The sequence below is a fragment of the Schistocerca americana genome, chromosome 5 (genome assembly GCF_021461395.2).
Source record: "Schistocerca americana isolate TAMUIC-IGC-003095 chromosome 5, iqSchAmer2.1, whole genome shotgun sequence".
Taxonomy (NCBI): Eukaryota; Metazoa; Arthropoda; class Insecta; order Orthoptera; family Acrididae; genus Schistocerca; species Schistocerca americana.
The window spans coordinates 603,830,711-603,846,268 of NC_060123.1; the positions used below are offsets into that span (position 1 = coordinate 603,830,711).

At 43.9% G+C, this 15,558-nt stretch overlaps 1 protein-coding gene and 1 non-coding gene across 2 annotated transcripts in view; both read left to right on the plus strand.

Annotated features, from left to right (window-relative positions):
- LOC124616578 overlaps positions 1–15,558 on the plus strand; it is a 287,115-nt gene that overhangs the window by 86,329 nt on the left and 185,228 nt on the right. The window lies entirely within an intron of this gene.
- On the plus strand, positions 1,301–1,373 carry Trnaa-agc. The gene has a single exon. It is a non-coding gene; the product is annotated as a tRNA-Ala (tRNA).

Genomic DNA, 15,558 nt, shown 5'->3' on the forward strand with positions numbered 1-15,558 from the left:
AGAAATTAACACAACTAATCGAAATATCCATACCCAATACAGCAAATATACAAAAGAAAACAGGAGAAAAAATTGAAAAATACATCCAACTGGCTGAGGAAGTCAAAGACATGTGGCATCAGGATAAAGTTGACATTATACCATTTATACTATCAACTACAGGAGTCATACCACACAATATCCACCAGTACATCAATGCAATACAGCTACATCCAAACATATATATACAACTACAGAAATCCGTAATTATTGATACATGTTCAATTACCCGAAAGTTCCTAAATGCAATGTAACACATACCGTACAGTTAAAAGGAAGTGACGCTTGATCAAGGTCCGTGTCACTCCATCTTTAACCGGACTTAACGTCTGAGATAGTGAAGGAAATAATAATAATAATAATAATAATAATAATAATAATAACAATAATAATAGAATTCTAACTGTGACTTGCCATCAATAGGGTGGCAGTTACGTTGAAGGAGGTGGACAACGTCCTAAATTTCAATTAACAAGCAAGGAAGATTGCACAGCAGCCGTGCTCGACGCTGTAGAAAATATCATCAACGACGAAAACAATAATACGCCAACCAGTAGGCCTATAGCTATCGCAGAAATTATCTACGATAACGTTGGAAGCTGAAGAAGTGAATTTAAATTTGTGGTGTGGCCGGGACTCGAAACCGGATCTTCTTGCTTATTTTTTTTGTGTTCGTTGTATTTGGTCGTAGCGGACGCCACATGACATCCGTTGAAGTTCGTTGTTGATCCTTTCACTCTGTTTTTTTATTACAGAGACCAGCCGGCGCTCTGACCGAACACGCTGAGCTACGGTGCCGGCAGCTTACTAGGCAGATATGCATAAATCATCATTATGGTCAACATAGCTCCACGAACTACCCAAGTCAAATACCCTCCGCAACACAAACTCCAATTCACATCTGCCCTTATATTGTCACTATTACCAGGGCTCTCCGACATTGGAATAGCACCCCAGCGTTGGACGTAATGGGGAAGACCTGGTTTCGACTCCCGGCCGCAGCACAAATTTTAATTCACTTCTTCAGCTTCCAACGTTATCGTAGATAAATTAGAGACTTAAATGTCTCAGGGAAAATTTAATGTAAGATCTATACGATCACATGTAGTACAGCAGTTCCCCATTACGTCCATTGCTGGTGTGCTATTCCATTGTCCGAGAGTCCTGGTAGTAGTGACAATATAAGGCGAGAAGTGAATTGGAGTTGGTGTTGGGGAGGGTACCTGACTTGAGTAGCTCGTGCAGCTATATTAATTATAATGCTGTGCTGGTGTAATGGTCAGCATATCTGCCTAGCAAGCAAGGAGACCCGGGTTCGAGTCCCGGCCGCAGCACGAATTTTAATTCACTTCTTCAGCTTCCAACGTTATCATAGATAAATTGCAGACTTATCTGTCTCAGGGAAAATTTAATGTAAGCAGAAATTGTCATTTAGTAGCGAGAGAGGCAAACGCAAAAACGATTAGTGTCGGAACACTGGCAATCCTAGTAGATCAAACAGAGTACAGTGCCTATCTGAAAGACGTACTGACCACGAGAGGACAAAAACTCCCTCAGTTAACAGCAGCACATTAACTAGTACAGTCGCAAATACTCATTTTTGAAACTGTATGAAAGTGAAGTAGTGAGACAGGGTCGTAGACTATCCCCGATGTTATTCAATATGTATTTTGAGCAAGCAGTAGAGGAAACAAAAGAAAAATTCAGAGTAGGAATTAAAATCCATGGAGAAGAAATAAAAACTTTGAGGTTCGCTGATGACACTGTAGTTCTGACAGACACAGCAAAGGACCTGGAAGGGCAGCTGAACGGAATGGACAGTGTCTTGAAAGGAGGATATAAGATGAACATCAACAAAAGCAAACGAGGATAATGGAATGCAGTCGAATTAACTCGGGTGGTGCTGAGGGAATTAGATTAGGAAATGAGACACTTAAAGTAGTAAATGAGTTTTGCTATAGCTAATGATGGTCAAAGTAGGGAGGATATAAAATAGAAACTGGCAATGGCAAGGAAAGCGTTTCTGAAGAAGAGAAATTTGTTAACATCGAGTATAGATGTGGGTGTCAGGAAGTCATTTCTGAAAGTATTTGTATGGAGTGTAGCCATGTATGGAAGTGAAACATCGACGGTAAATAGTTTGGACAAGAAAAGTCTAAAAGCTTTCTAAATGTGGTGCTACAGAAGAATGCTGAAGATTTGATGGATAGATCGCGTAACTAATGAGGAGGTACTGAATAGAATTGGGGAGAAGAGGAATTTGTGGCACAACTTCACTAGAAGAAGGGATCTGTTGGTAGGACATGTTCTGAGGCATCAAGGGATCACAAATTTAGTATTGGAGGGCAGCGTGAAGGGTTCAAAAATGTTCAAATGTGTGTGAAACCTTATGGGAGTTAACTGCTAAGGTCATCAGTCCCTAAGCTTACACACTACTTAACCTAAATTATCCTAAGGACAAACACACACACCCATGCCCGAGGGAGGACTCGAACCTCCGCCGGGACCAGCCGCAGAGTCCATGACTACAGCGCCTCAGACCGCCCGGCTAATCCCGCGCGTCAGCGTGAAGGGTACAAATCGTAGACGGAGACCAAGGGATGAATACACTGGGCAGATTCAGAGGGATGTAGGTTCCAGTAGGTACTGGGAGATGAAGAAGCTTGCCCAGGATGGCTGCATCAAACCAGTCTCTGGACTGAAGACTACAACATGATAATGTACGGATTTCATATTTCAAGAGTGCCGCTTGACCGAATCGGGAGAGAGTAAACCTATGCGATCGACAAAGCTATTTTTTTCAATACGGGTAGCTCAGAAGAGTTGACAAGTGTGTTTCCGTGCGTGGGCGTGGAATTGCGATTAGCCCTTTCCGGTTTTAAGGGCGAGTATTGAAACTCGGCTGGCATACACGTCGTTGGTAAGAACAAGTGTCATACCGAACAGTTGAGCCATTAGCTAGCTACAGGTGGTGGCTTGGCGAAGTGTAATTGAAGCCAATAAGTTACATTTGGCTCCGTCGGAGCTTGAAGTGTACACGGGTTGGTGCCGGATCCTAAAATCAACGTGACTCGATATTGCGGCAGTCCACCTGCCCGCCATCTTCAGGAGAAACGCTGCTGCTACTGCCGAGTCCTTCTGAGAAGGTGGGAAGCTCCGTCCTGCGTAGGCCCCCGTACCTTACACGGCGCATGCGCCGCCCACCACAGATTCTTCCCCCAAGGTTGGGCTTGTGGCGCAGCTCTTTGTAGAACACCGGCGCCAGCGACGTATCGCGGTCGGAGACTATCGCCAAACACTCGGACCGGCTGCACCAAACAATGTTGTGTATTTATGCGAGATAGTACATGGTTTCAGGGGTGCTGATAGGAAGATCCATGTCTCTGTTAAGGAAGCAAGTGAAATTAGGTTGGCAGACAACTTGGCAGCCGGCCGGAGTGGCCGAGCGGTTCTAGGCGCTTCAGTCTGGAACCGCGCGACCGCTACGGTCGCAGGTTCGAATCCTGCCTCGGGCATGGATGTGTGTGATGTCCTTAGGTTAGTTAGGTTTAAGTAGTTCTAAGTTCTAGGGGACTGATGACCTCAGCAGTTCAGTCTCATAGTGCTCAGAGCGATTTGAACCATTTGAACAACTTGACAATTTTTTTTTATTAAAAATGGAACTACTCCAGCTGTATATAAGATTTTATATTTATTTGGCTACTACTTTCGACGTTGCGTCAACGTGATCTTCAGGCCCTATATAACACTCCATAGATAAACAATGTGAAACATCAGTAGTCTATGTGCTATTGTACAAATTAAATATATTATAAACATATTATATAAAGTCTGTGTAAGTTATCCTATGTGTTGTCAATCATAAAATGAAGACCTGGTCTGGATTGCAGATCTTGAATATGTTATCCATATATGTATACTCCGCCTAATATCGGCCCCCTCTGGCATTACTGCACACCTAATTGTTTTATTCCCCTTTTTAAATTTTGACTTAATAATTTGGTGAGAGAGACATGTACGGGTTAGTTTATACGCATAGGTAACTGGTCTGTCGTTTCAGGTGAGAAGTACTTACCCGCATTTCTACAGGAGGTGCCGATGTTGAGAACACATTGCTACATTATACACATGAGTTCCCATGTTACTGTGGTGTCACCGCCAGACACCACACTTGCTAGGTGGTAGCTTTAAATCGGCCGCGGTCCATTTAGTACATGTCGGACCCGCGTGTCGCCACTGTGTGATCGCAGGCCGAGCGCCACCACAAGGCAGGTCTCGAGATACGGACTAGCACTCGCCCCAGTTGTACGGACGACATTGCTAGCGACTACACGGACGAAGCATCGCTCATTAGCCGAGCAGATAGTTAGCATGCATTGCTCATTAGCCGAGCAGACAGTTAGAATAGCCTTCAGCTAAGTCCATGGCTACGACCTAGCAAGGCGCCATTAGCCTTACATAGTTTGATAGTTATCGTATGAAATGTCTCATCAAGAGCGATGTACCACAAGGATGGAATAAAGATAAGTATTCCAGGAGCTGCATACTTTTCTTATTAGAATTCACTAATTATCCTGTTCCAGAATTCACACCCGTCTGCGGTAGATAGCGTGTATTTCGGCCTCCTATATCTACAAGGTGTTGGCACATTTACCAACACATCAGTTACAGTACTTGTTTCAATATGTCTTCATCTCTGTATATGTCGCTATGTTTACGACTACGACAAACGTACCCGTACATACGTCCACTTTATTAGACCATTCTGTCTTTTGCTCCCTCGGTCACCATTTACTAGTCTAACTTCACCCCCTCCCCCAGATTAGATTACCTGCTGGTTTGCTCGATCTCAGCCATTTTTTACAGAAGTCTACTCACACAACACAACCCTAGCGTTCTAGTACCCAGTTTACATGTGTTTTATGTAAATAGCACTGGTTTTCCCACCCACCTTTCACTGTTTATAAACAATGGAATCATGCCTTAGATATGTCTGATTGACAATGCATTTTTTCCTTCTTGTTAGTTAAATTGTGCACACAAATAGGTCTTAGGGTATCATTATTCGCTTGTAACACAATTTTAGTACTGTTTCCTGCCTGTATTAGTATCCCTAAGAGTAACTGTTTGTGACATAGGCTTATATATACCCCCACTTTATTCAAATGTCAGGTATTGATCTGTAATGGAAATAACCGTGTATGTATAACCACATTTGTACTTGTTTATATCATGTAAATTGCTAATGTCAGGGTAAATTGGATCTTAATGAGAATGAACGAAATGTAACTACTTTTAATGAAGTCATCCTTTACATAATATGTTTATAATATATTTAATTTGTACAATATCACATAGACTACTGATGTCTCACATTGTTTGTTTTATGTATGGTGTGTTATATAGGGCCTGAAGTTGACGTTGACGCAACGTCGAAACTAGTAGCCAAATAAACATGAAATTGTAAATGCAGCTGGAGGAGTTTCATTTTCAATAAAAAAATTATACCAGCTGATGTCCCACCATCATCCAATTTAAATATGGATGTACGAAGAACTTGATAAATAGAAAGACATATTTTGCTCTTAGGAGGACGTGGAACCTTGTACTATCTTCACATGAAAACGCAACATTCTTTGGTGCAGATGGCCCGAGTGCTTGGTGATAGAGTTTGAGAGTGATACATCTTTGGCAGCAGTGTTCTATTATGCCCTGCGTTTGTGGTGGGCAGCGTCTGCGTCGTGTACGGTACAGGAGCCTGTATAGGACTCTGGCTTCCAACCTTGGCACCACTTTTCAAAAAAATGGCTCTGAGCACTATGGGACTTAACATCTCAGGTCATCAGAATGATGCCTAACTCTGATGCAGCGAGATGGTAGAGTGAATCTCATTAGGTTGCTTTTTTTTATTTTGAAAGCCAAATAAAGAAATGTCAAAATCTTTTTTCGTTGTTTGTAAAGCTGAAAAATAAAATATAACTACGCTACGTGATCAAAAGTGTATGGGTAGCTATTGGTGAACATTAATGTGGGGTGTGTCCACACTTAGCCTTTGTGACGGCTTGAACTCTACGTGGGACACTTTCAGTGAGGAGTCAGAATATCTACGGAGGAATCGCAGCTCCTATTCCTCAACAGTCCCCTAGAACTTAGAACTACTTAAACCTAACTAACCTAAGGACATCAAACACATCCATGCCCGAGGCAGGATTCGAACCTGCGACCGTAGCGGTCGCGTGGTTCCAGACAGTAGCACCTAGAACCGCTCGGCCACCCCGGCCGGCTAGACTGGGAAAGACGTACCTTGTAATGAAGTTTGACGTATGGTGAGGTAAGGTGGCGGCGTCAGGGAGTTTGTGAATGGCCCTCACAAAATGTTCTGAAACGAAATGGTGTTGTAAGCTTTACAAGGAGGTTTAAAGGATTTCTACTGTTGAGCAAATATTTGCGTACTAGTTGGTTGGTTCAAATGGCTCTGAGCACTATGAGACTTAACATCTGTGGTCATCAGTCCCCTAGAACTTAGAACTACTTAAACCTAACTAACCTAAGGACATCACACACATCCATGCCCGAGGCAGGATTCGAACCTGCGACCGTAGGAGTCGCGCGGTTCCGGACTGAGCGCCTAGAACCGCTAGGCCACCGCGGCCGGCGTACTAGTTGAGTTTAACACATATAATATAGAATCGTGTTATGAGAAGAGCAATAAGTTACATATTTACACGTTTAGAGCAGACTGCAGTTTGGATAAAAACACTCAAATGAACAAAGACACTCGTTACGAACGAAAAAGAACACGCCCTACTTAGAGGAGCGCTTCATAACGGGCGTACTGTTCCAAGAAAAGCCAAAGTTTATCAAAACTGGTTAAAAGCGCGTCATTAAGCTGCGTCTGTGAATACTAGATTATTAGACCCCCTAAAATATACATAAACTATTTAAATACTGCCGTTATTTCGGATAATATTCTCTCTTTGGTCGAGTAGAGACTGCCGATGAAAGCTATCCCACGTGTGCTAGTGACAAGGACTCCACAGTAAATGCACCAAAGAAACGTAATAATCTTTTCGCAGTGGTGGGGCTTGAGGATGGCAGTAAATGTGCCGCCGAAACTGCATCTCAAGATACAGCTGTGGTGGTACTTTTTCTCATATACAGGGTGTAAATTTTAAGTTGACAAACCAGAATAACTCGAAAAATAAGCTTCACACGCAAAAATGCGCAACACCCAAATTTGATTATTTTCGAGGGGGTCATCTGTTGGTACTAAAATTAGTCCGCCACCCCAGCCCCCTGGGGGTGGGGCGGGAGGTAACTTTAAAATTTCAAATGGGAACCCCCAACTTTTTTTGCTAAATCAGATTCTACATAAAAAACTACGTACATTTAGTTTCAAACATTTGTTTTGATTGTTGATAGTTGGCGCTGTAATTCAAGAAAATCCATGTTCTCATTTCTGCGTGGAATATGGTTACGGATAAATAAAAATGCTTATTTACTTCGTAAATTTTGATTCGCTAAAAGTAAAACTCTCCCTTTTTCCCCATAGGGTGACGTCTGAGAGCGAGGAATTAAGAGTTTTCAAATGTTGACCCAAATATTAATTTTTTCCGCAGATTCGGATAAGCTTTTATTTGTTTCGTGGTCTTGAGGCCACACAACTTGTAATTATCAAACAAATCATGTGACTAGCTAACTGACTAACCAAACATCCCACTTACTGACGAGTGAACTCATTAACTAAGAGAGTAAACAAAGTAAAAGACTAGCTGAGTAAAGCCGGCCGATGTGGCCGAGTGGTTCTAGGCGCTTCAGTCTGGAACCGTGCGACCGCTACGGTCACAGGTTCGAATCCTGCCTCGGGCATGGATGTGTGTGATGTCCTTAGATTAGTTACGTCTAATTAGTTCTAAGTTCTAGGGGACTGATGACGTTAGATGTTAAGTCCCATAGTGCTCAGAGCCATTTTTTTGAACTAGCTGAGGAAAACACTAACCCACTCGCTAACTAAAGTTGAACGTATTCCCGGTTGAGATTTGGTGGTGCTGAAGGGGAACGATTGGTTTCGTTTTATCGAATCAAAATTTACGACGTTAATAAGTATTTTTTATTTATCTGTAACCATTTTCCACGCAAAAATGAGAACATGGAGTTTCTTGAATTATAGCGCCAACTACCAAGAATCAAAACAAATGTTTAAGACAAAATGTACGCAGTTTTTTTATGTAGAATCTGATTCTGCAATAAAAAATGGGCGTTCCCATTTGAAATTTTGAAGTTGCCCCGAACCGCCCGAAAGGGGCTGGGGGGTGGCGGGTTAATTTTAGCAGCAGCAGATGTCCCCCTCGAAAATAATCAACTTTGGATTCTACACATGTTTTCGCGTGAAGCTTATTTTTCGAGTTATTCTGGTTCGTCAACTTAAAATTTACACACTGTATATTATCAGCTGAAGTCCCTCGTCCATGCGATAGGATGGACATCCATAAATTGAGCATTAGAAGTGTTGAAATTCCCGTGATGGGGTTTGTTGCTCAAATGACGTCCAACTACTAGTCGCCGTTCGAAGTGACTGAGATCTCCTGCCGCGCGGGATTAGCCGAGCGGTCTTAGGCGCTGCAGTCATGGCTATGCGACTGGTCCCGGCGGAGGTTCGAGTCCTCCCTCGGGCATGGGTGTGTGTTTGTCCTTAGGATAATTTAGGTAAAGTCGTGTGTAAGCTTAGGGACTGATGACCTTTGCATTTAAGTCCCATAAGATTTCACACACATTTGAACATTTTTGAGATCTCCTGACGCGCTGTTACTGCTTCTCTACTGACAACACAGTACCCTTCGTCTCTGTTTATACTGGCGAGTCGGCCTCCCGTGATATCTGGTGGTCACATTCGTATTACATGGTGATGTCTGGACACTTATGGTCACGTGATGACTGGGTGTTATGTGCTGTCCTTAGGTTAGTTAGGTTTAAGTAGTTCTAAGTTCTAGGGGACTGATGACCATAGATGTTAAGTCCCATAGTGCTCAGAGCCATTTGAACCATTTTTGAACTTATGGTCAGATAGTGTATATCCACGGGAGTTGTGGAATTGAGAATATGCAGATGGGTGCTCTTATTAATGCCATTTCAAATAAAATGGAGTAAACTAAATTGACCAGGGTCGGATTGTAAACGTTTTCTAGTTATTCCTGGCAGCAGTACACCTCGCAGTGTGTCTCGGACGCCTAGAGCGTTTCGGATGCAGGCCTCGCGTCGCGAATGAGAGTTGGCGCTGCGCCTCGGAAGCTCCGCGGAGGAGACGAACGAACGCATGAGTAGTCGCGTTCCCCTTCGGCTGCCAGCTCTGAGCTCGTGGACCGGTGTCCGCGTCCTCCCGGCGGCGGCGGGCGTCGACCCCTTGGCCCGCGGCGCAGGCGGCCGACCAGCCGCTGCACCACTTGCTCCTCCTCCCCCCCCCCCTCTCTCTCTCTCTCTCGTGTAACAGCGAGCCAGAGCGACTGAGGCACGCTTTACAAGCAAGACGCACTGGTCAAAATCGACCACTTGTTGCGCGTGCGCGTCACGTGCTTGCGCGTGAATCAGCCGCCAGCCATGTTGCGAGCGGAGAAGAGACGTCAACGATCACCTGTCTGTGCCGAGTGTGGAGTTCTGAAATCTCGAATGCGCTGCAGGTAGCGCAGGCGCAGATCCAAAGGGCCGTGGCGTCGTGTGCCAACATCAGAAGTGAACCTATTCCCACCGAACTCATTGCCGTTATAGTAATCGATTTCGTATTTTTGTCTGTTCTTAAAATTTATTTTGTTCTTTGCTTTGTTTTCTACAAGAAAGAGGAAATATCTAAAAGCAAAAAGGTCTTTATGTTAACAAAGAAAAGGCCTCTGTACATTTCAAAAAGTTAGTAGATAAACACGTGAGAACGAAAATTGTTTGACTTGAGAAAAAATCAGAGAAAAATGTTATATGGCACTTAGAAAGTAAATATATAAAGGATAAGGTAAGATGACGTTATTTATTGATTTATAGATATTGTTTGATATTAAAAAAATATCCTCGGGTTTCAAGACGCGTCAAGTGGTTAACTGCCCACAAGCTTTCTACATCTACATACTCCGCAAGCCACCTGACGGTGTGTGGCGGAGCGTACCTTGTGTACCTCTATCGGTTCTCCCTTCTATTCCAGTCTCGTATAGTTCGTGGAAAGAAGGATTGTCGGTATGCTTCTGTGTGGGCTCTAATCTCTCTGATTTTATCCTCATGGTCCGTTCGCGAGATATACGTAGGAGGGAACAATATACTGCTTGACTCCTCGGTGAAGGTGTTCTCGAAACTTTGACAAGAGCCCGTACCGAGCTACTGAGCGTCTCTCTTGCAGAGTCTTCCACTGGAGTCTGTCTATCATATCTACATCTACATCCACATGATTACTCTGCAATTCGCATTTAAGTGCTTGGCAGAGGGTTCATCGAACCACAATGATACTAGCTCTCTACCATTCCACTCCCGAACAGCGCGCGGGAAAAACGAACACCCAAACCTTTCTGTTCGAGCTCTGATTTCTCTTATTTTATTTTGATGATCATTCCTTTATATGTAGGTTGGGCTCAACAAAATATTTTCGCATCCCGTAACGCTTTCGCGATTACTGAATGTACCTGTAACGAAGCGCGCTGCTCTCCGTTGGATCTTCTCTGCTTTCGGCAGAGACTTCCATTGTTAAACAAACCAACGGCTTCTGCGATAGAGATTAAATTCTCGTACAACATCCTCAGTGAAAGCGGTGGATTGCAGCTGAGTACGGCCTGGGGTCCTGTGATTGGGTATTGAAGATTACCATATATGGTGCGGGAGTGAGCACCAGTGACGTCACGTCTGTATAAGTGCGGCAGTGGCATCCACGCGACAATCGACCATTTGACAATGGCAGAGGACATCTCTGCCGGAAGCTCGTGGGCGGTTAACTACTTGACGCAGGTTGAAACCTAAGAATATTGTATTCTAAAATCAGATTTAACAGTACGTAGTACGTCTACAACGAAGGTCCAAGTAACGTCTAAATACAAATTCCAACAAAGAAAGCATATTGCAGCGTCGATATTACGCATAAGGACATCTGACGATGGCAATATGCCGATAAGAGCCCATTGTGATTTACGCAATAAGACTCCTATAAGAAGCAGTGTCGTTATATCGATTGTTTACCTCTATGTATAAGGATCGTATAATGATAGCTTTTAAATATTGATATATCGCATTCTCGATATTTTTAACAATATCAACAGTACTACTGACAACGCAGGCTATTTTGGCACTGACGTGTAATCTAAAACGACCACTCGTGACGACAGAGTCTGAGTACAGGTATGAAACGCCAGAGGCGCTGCAGCAGACTTACAGGGCTATTACAAATGATTGAAGCGATTTCATAAATTCACTGTAGCTCCATTCATTGACATATGGTCACGACACACTACAGATAGAAAAACTCATAAAGTTTTGTTCGGCTGAAGCTGCACTTCAGGTTTCTGCCGCCAGAGCGGTCGAGAGCGCAGTGAGACAAAATGGCGACAGGAGCCGAGAAAGCGTATGTCGTGCTTGAAATGCACTCACATCAGTCAGTCATAACAGTGCAACGACACTTCAGGACGAAGTTCAACAAAGATCCACCAACTGCTAACTCCATTCGGCGATGGTACGCGCAGTTTAAAGCTTCTGGATGCCTCTGTAAGGGGAAATTAACGGGTCGGCCTGCAGTGAGCGAAGAAACGGTTGAACGCGTGCGGGCAAGTTTCATGCGTAGCCCGCGGAAGTCGACGAATAAAGCAAGCAGGGAGCTAAACGTACCACAGCCGACGGTTTGGAAAATCTTACGGAAAAGGCTAAAGCAGAAGCCTTACCGTTTACAATTGCTACAAGCCCTGACACCCGATGACAAAGTCAAACGCTTTGAATTTTCGGCACGGTTGCAACAGCTCATGGAAGAGGATGCGTTCAATGCGAAACTTGTTTTCAGTGATGAAGCAACATTTTTTCTTAATGCTGAAGTGAACAGACACAATGTGCGAATCTGGGCGGTAGAGAATCCTCACGCATTCGTGCAGAAAATTCGCAATTCACCAAAAGTTAACGTGTTTTGTGCAATCTCACGGTTTAAAGTTTACGGCCCCTTTTTCTTCTGCGAAAAAAACGTTACAGGACACGTGCATCTGGACATGCTGGAAAATTGGCTCATGCCACAACTGGAGACTGACAGCGCCGACTTCATCTTTCAACAGGATGGTGCTCCACCGCACTTCCATCATGATGTTCGCCATGTCTTAAACAGGAGATTGGAAAACCGATGGATCGGTCGTGGTGGAGATCATGATCAGCAATTTATGTCGTGACCTCCACGCTCTCCCGACTTAACCCCATGCGATTTCTTTCTGTGGGGTTATGTGAAAGATTCAGTGTTTAAACCTCCTCTACCAAGAAATGTGCCAGAACTGCGAGCTCGCATCGACGATGCTTTCGAACTCATTGATGGGGACATGCTGCGCCGAGTGTGGGAGGAACTCGATTATCGGCTTGATGTCTGCCGAATCACTAAAGGGGCACATATCGAACATTTGTGAATGCCTAAAAAAACTTTTTGAGTTTTTGTATGTGTGTGCAAAGCATTGTGAAAATATCTCAAATAATAAAGTGATTGTAGAGCTGTGAAATAGCTTCAATCATTTGTAATAACCCTGTAGTTAGCAACGAGTAGTCTACTGAGACAAGAGCGCCGCTCTCGTGAAAAGGGCTTTACATGGCGCGTGCTGGTCTTACCTCGGTCATTCTGGGGAGTAAACGGCGCGGCCAGAGGGCTGTAACCATCGTTGTTCGCGACCTTGCTGGCTGCTCGGCTGCCGGGGTAGCGAGAAACTCGTGAGTCGAGTACGGGGACTCACGAGCGGGGCGAATCGAGCATACTAGTAGCGGAAGGCAGGTCGGCCAAGCGTGGCAATGTATGACGTGTAATGCAAACTGTACGCATCGTAACTAGGCCTACACGTTTAATGAACACATTATTTCGCATCACAGTAACGTGACGTTTGAATTTTCTTCGCCGGCCGAAGTGGCCGAGCGCTTCTAGGCGCTTCAGTCTGAAACCGCGCGAGCACTACGGTTGCAGGTTCGAATTCTGCCTCGGGCATGGATGTGTGTGATGTCCTTAGGTTAGTTAGGTTTAAGTAGTTCTAAGTTCTAGCGGACTTACGACCTCAGGTGTTAAGTCCCATAGAGCTCAGAGCCATTTGAACCATTTTTTAATTTCCTTCCCCTTTTCCTGACAGACATCGCAGTTGCAGAAAACAGTGACACGTTTCGTTCGTTGAGCATGTGCCTGGAAGCTGAATTTTCATGCACTAAAATTACACTCAATTAGTGTTGGTCCTTCATGGCTGTGTAACGGAAAGAATGATACTCGGTTAGATGTGACATACGGATAGCCTTCGTATCCCCCTCTTTGGCACTGAACGTATTGCTTTCAGTGGGTGTCAGAGTTTAAAAACTACTTCCCATCTCTTGCGACTTCAAAATAATGAAGCAAATTTTTGGGAAGTGGAGGGCGGGAAAAGAAGCAATGACGAAAATATTACGACGATTATTCAGATAATTGTCTCGAACTGACACTTTCTGTACAGAACGTTGACCCGTTCCGACTAGCGAACTGCTGCTTACGAACCAGTACGTGATACGATCTTTGTTCGAGGTACGTGTCATCAGCCAGTCAAAAAATGTTCAAATGTGTTTGAAATCTTATGGGACTCAATTGCTAAGGTCATCAGTCCCTAAGCTTACACACTAGTTAACCTAAATTATCCTAAGGACAAACACACACGCCCATGCCCGAGGGAGGACTCAAACCTCCGCCGGGACCAGTCACACAGTCCATGACTGCAGCGCCCTAGACCGCTAGGCTAATCCTGCGCGGCTGTCGCCAGTCACTGTGGCCGTAATTGCCTGTAGGTGAGTCCTAATAATGCCGCTGCTTCTTTGTTCAAGCAGCTCCTCATCTGTTTGTCAAAAGGGCTGGGTGCACCTCGTTCATCTAAAAAAAATCTGACGAGGTACCGAGAGTCGAACCTCTGGCCTTCCGCACCGAAGGCAATGACACTAATCGTGCGACTACAGAGGTGATAGTCCTGCGGTATATACGAAATATTATGCCAGTCTGCCGATGAAAGCATGAAAAGCTTTTCCTAATTGTGTTGTCAAAATTTATTTTTCATTCGAGCTTCCGTTTTAATTCTTTTCAGCACGACATCTGACGATATTCGCTAAACTTCGTCCGCAATTAAGCCTTTCCGCTAGCTTATATAAGACGATGAACAACATAAAACCATCAATAATTTTAGTACACCACTGTTAATAAAGTGTGACAGGTGTGAAAATAAACTTACGCAGTCTCATTTCAGTTGGTTGTCAGACTGAACAAGGAAACCTTAAACAAAATGCGGTGACATTGCCTTGGGCACCTCATTCGTGTGTCATTCCTACTGAAATTGAACAACTAGTTCATTGTTCAAGGGTTTAGTGACATTAGACGCATTTGCGCATTGAAATGAATCAATCGAAACAGGTGAAAATTTCCACCAGACAGTATCTCAGACCACCTCGGCCATCCGAGCACGCTTCTCATTTCACCAAAACTCGCACTTTGTTGTACATCACTGACCTAGGATCACCTACCAATGAATCCCTTACCCGCACTTCCTGATTCCTGTAACGGATCCAGCTTGGTGTGCATCCGCACTGAAAGAAAGGGTCTTTGTCGTCGTCACCTTACATACATACGTGGTGATCCAGCTGCTCTATCTATGTGTTTTATGCAACCCACAATGCCTGCAAAAACCACGCAAGAGATTTCTATACTCTCTCGTTCACTCTATAATTTGTACAGAAAAAAATGTACACGACCTTTTTGTAGGAAATACAATGTATTTAAATTTTGTATGGTGATACGTTTTTGCTGGAAGCCACAGTTTTCGAGTTATTCAAGGAAAACATCTTTGAAAGTCTTTTTTATGAATTTTTCATGAATAAATACGGAAACTGTGGCCTCTGTCCCGATACAAAATTTAACTACATTAACTTTCACAAGCCGCGACATGATTGCGAACTGAACAGTGATCTGAATAAAGAATACATTTCCTTTACTTCACGTTTATGGTCACAAATTTTGCCGGCTGTGGTGATCGAGCGGTTCTAGGCGCTTCAGCTGGAACCGCGCGACCGCTACAGTCGCAGGTTCGAATCCTGCCTCGGGTATGGATGTGTGTGATGTCCTTAGGCTAGTTAGGTTTAAGTATTTCTAAGTTGTAGGGGACTAATGACCTCAGATGTTAACTCCCATAGTGCTCAGAGCCATTTGAACCATTTGTCACAAATTTATTGTCGTCAGATACTGGTTTTGGTCTGTAATGACCATCTTCAGATCTGTTTTATAAAAAAAAACGTGTTCTAGTATATTGGAGCCATATTGGCATCGTCTAA